Here is a 4,385-nt window from a genome sequence, read left to right on the forward strand (position 1 = left end):
ACATCAACTTGCTGGGCAAGCGGTAGGCAAGGGTTAAGTTGTTGTTGTTGTTTTAACGGTGTGAAGGCATTTTCAGGGGAGAATCTAATGGGGGCTACCTGCCACCGTACCCACTGCCTATCCCCTGCAGTGCTACACCCTCAATTTAGAGTGCCAAACGTATCATGGGTTTGAGGACCACCCTGTGTTTATTGTGTATTTCTGCTCTGAAGCTTAATAATTGCCGACCCGGGAGCTGCTACTAGAGGCTTTCTCCAGAAGGACCCACACTTTCCTTGCTCCCCTGTGCATCTCTTTCCATGTTGTAGTGGAGAGCTGATGTGTAGAGGGCCAACGGGAGTTGCCGCAGCCCAGCTCTGAAGTGAAGCGAAGCTCTTGCACTTTGTATACTTAACATGTTTTGCCTCCCGTGTGCTGAGAACATTCCCACCCTGGATTGAATGAGTGAGTGTCGATGAGTGAGTGCATCTGGTCCAGCCTCTTGCCATTCCATGCCTCTTCTCCATCCATCCTCACCACAACCAGCAGCCCTTATCTGCCTCACCTCTTGCCCTCCCTGCTTTCTCCATCTCTGCTTGTAGCTGCGATGCTGAGCTGGCCTCAGGGTAACGACGCAGCCTTTCCCCATTTGTGCTTTAATGTAATGGATGAAATGTTGATAAACTGTTTGTATTGGAGGAAGGTGTGGGTGCAACTAGCCAGGCTCTGTAAGGGGCTGATCATGCCATGTATGTTGCTCCATTGATGTGAGCAGGCCTCCATGTTTGCACCAAATGCTGGTGACTCTCTTATTCAATGTGCCAGTGCATCATATTATGCCTTATACTGTGTGTGTGTTTGTGTGCAGCACTCTGAGACCCTGAGGGCATATGGCCTGGTTGGTGTTCAGGGCTTGCATACACTAATTTTGATCTCGCTAATTCAATGATCCTTGCAAAAGTGGTAAAAGTTGCCTTATTTTGTTTCTGCTTGCACTTGCATTGCAGCAAGGGGGCCTTCAGTGAAACATCATTTGCCACCCCTTCTTTGCTCCTAGTTTAGCTGCAGTGCTCATGGGCAGCTTGCTCACCCCTCAGAAGCAGACAAGTTCCCTCTCTGTTTTTGGCAGAGACCAAGCATCAGCTACTTGTATAGGTCAATGAGCCATGGCATAGGACTACCTTTTGACATGCATCAGATGAAGAACAGTCCCTGTTTGTTTTAGCACCCTGTGGCCAGGTTTGCAGTGGTGTTTGGATGCAGCAGTCAGTACGTTCCATCTTGCACACTTATTCACCAGCATAGCAGAACTTAGGATCTGGCCTTAATGCCTTAACAGCCACCCTTCCCTTGCCTCCTTTTATTAATATAGGGAAAAACCAATGAAGAGGAGTTCCTTTTTTAAAAATGGAGTTGCAATTCTGGTTCAGACTGTGTTCTTTTTATATATATATTTTTACAAACAATGAAATATTTTATATTAAAGACTTTTTTTAAAAAGCTGTTTAAATGTTTATTTAAAAATAGGAAAGTTTGTATTTAATAATAAAAACACGAATGTGTGTAACACTTTTTAAAGTTCTGCGTGACGTTGTCGTTTTTACAATTGGAGAGGAGGGGTCTACAAGGAATTATTTGGGGTAAATTATTAAGTCATGCTTCCTAAGCAGCTTGGAAGGCAGTCAGTCATCCAGACATAGTACAGGGCCAGAGCTGCATAGCTTAAGCATCCAAGTATCTTGTACTGTCACATTTTCTGCACTACCTAGCAGAAACTACATGAATCCCAAGATGGAACAAGAAGTTCTAGGGATATAGCACCACATAGAGATGGACGAGGCGTGCAGAGGGTGAGTTCAGGTATGCACTAATAGAAAATCACGGTTAGTAGGGGAAAAGGCAACTTTCCGGGAACAAGAAGTGGAGATAAGGAAGAGCCCTGATAGATTGTACAGCATCCTCTCTCCACAGCAGCCAGCCAGATGCCTCTGGGATGAGTAAGTCAGCACCTGGGCATTTTAATATGGCCTATGTTAACAACATTCAGCTTTGTAGTAGCAAACATCGCTGTTAAAAGAAAAGGCATGTTAGTGACTTGAAGACTTGCGAAACATATCTTCCTCGCTCCTTGAACATATGTTCTCACTTTATGAACAAATTAAGTTCTTGCTCAGGAATGGGAAGCACAGATAAGGAGCTTTGGGGGTGGTGGTTCCCCCCCAATAACAATTTTTATTTGGCCTTTTGAAACAGAGTAAGGAAAAAGCAATCTGCCTTGTATCAGGTGTGAGGCATTTTAAACATTTGTGCTTGGGGGGGGGGGGAATATACAAAACTGGACTGCAATTTTGTCATATTTGCCAGAAAACATTCTGGTTTTAAAAGTGAACACGCCTAAAGCATACCTCATCAGTTGAGAAATTTATTACAATTCCCTGTGGGGGTGTATGGGCTCTTCTTTCCCTCCCTCCCGCTTCCATGTTGTCCTCAAAACAACCCTGTGAGGCAGGTTAGCCTGAGAAGTTGTGTCTGGCCCAAACTCATTGTCTAAAAACCTCACGGCTGAATGAGGAGCTGGGGGTGAATCTCGCCCAGCGTTTAGCCGCTGCTATGCTGCAGTGCAGAATGTCGAATGAGAAGCCGTATGACATGCTTTCAAAGTAGTTTCCATCCTCCTTTAACCTCTTGAAACAAATACTTCAAATGAACTTGTAAAATTATTAGGTTTATAGTCCACCTTTCTTCTGGGGAGCTCAAGGTGGTATATATGGTTTTTTGCTCCCTTTCACCTTCACAGCAGCCCTGTAAGGTAAGCTTGAGAGATAGGAACTAGCCCAAAGTCATCCATTGGCCCTTGTCCCTGAGTGGGGATTGGAACCCTGGTCTCCAGCACCAACCACAACAGCAAGTACTTTGCTTGCTGAGAGAAAACTGCCTTTACCAGATCAGGTGCTCAGAGAAAGGCCACAACAACATGAAGACATAAAAGTGTGTATCCCAGTCCTATGCGTGTTACTTGACAAGAATGGCACTGTGTGTAACTTGGCCACTTCATGGTAAGCAGGCTGACAACTGCAATCCTAGCTTATATTGAGACCAGTGTTGTGGGCAGCCTGCTTCGAGATAGAGCTTATTGCTCTGTGTGTCAACGCAGGGTGGGGCATAGAATGTGAACATTGCAACACACTTTTCCAGAATGCAACAGAAAGACACTGACAATTCATTTATAACAAGCTGGAGTTGCAAAACGTTGCAAAATGAGAACTGGAGGCAGTGCCAGATTTACGTATACGCTAAACAAGCTATAGCTTAAGGCCCCACTCTCTTGGAGGCCCCCCAAAAAATTAAAGGGGAAAAAAACCTGGATGTACATTTCCAAAATATAAGATAAAAAACAAATAAAGTAAAACCTGCATACAGTTAGAGCTTAATAATTATTTCACTATTAATATACTACTTTTTAATTGTATTTCAGTTCAACAATTACTTTGATAAAATACATATTTTGTTATGTGCAAATGGCTTTAGATACCTATTAGGACCATAAATTACCATAGAGCATATATTCAACACAAAAAAGCGACAATTTGTTGTTGATAAAGGACAGCTGGAAGGCCTCATCAAACCTAAATCCGGCCCTGACTTGAGGCAGAGTCAACTTGGAACCAGCCTGAAATGCAGCCTAACTTGAAGAAAGTAGTTTGATCCTATGTAAATGCAGGGTGCACATTTTTTTTTTTTTTTAATGCCAGAATGATTTTTGGGACCCTTTCAGATTAAAAAAGCAGCAGCGCTAGATTCTATCCCCCTGTTGTAAAGCCTTGCTGTGAGGCAGGGATCTGTTTGCAGTTTTGTTTTGGGAAGACCGGAGAAATATGCGGAGACTCCAGCAAAATGCCCCTCCCCACTTGCAATGGGTGTGGTAGATGGGAAACTAAATGTGTATTCCCACAACCTGACATGGTGACTGAACAACATGCACTATACAAGGATTGTTTGGGCAGATTCTTATGATGCCCATGCTGAACATTGTTGGCAGTGTTAGCACTTGTTAGGAGAAGGGTTGCCAATGGGTGCACATGTGCCCACAGAGGCCTTTCCTGGTGTCCTCGGAGGCCTTCCCTGGGACCCACAGGGTCCCCTCCCCCTGTTGAAATTACACTTAATAGAAGCATATTGTAGCCAACAGAATAAGGTTGTGTTGTGTGTTTGTGTATGCATGGTGCCGAAGACAGTTTATGCAGCTCGCAATTGTGCCCACAGGACCTGAAAGGAGGAGGGAGGTGCTTCACAGAGCAGTTTGCTACATGGCTGAGTGAAGTGTCTCTCCTTCTGTTAAGCCTTACTCAGGTGTGTTTAATGAAGACAGTTCACAGCAACTCCCCAACGTGGACTCCATGAAACAG

This window comes from Podarcis erhardii (genome assembly GCF_964252035.2).
Source record: "Podarcis erhardii genome assembly, chromosome: 6".
In the NCBI taxonomy this organism is placed as follows: Eukaryota; Metazoa; Chordata; class Lepidosauria; order Squamata; family Lacertidae; genus Podarcis; species Podarcis erhardii.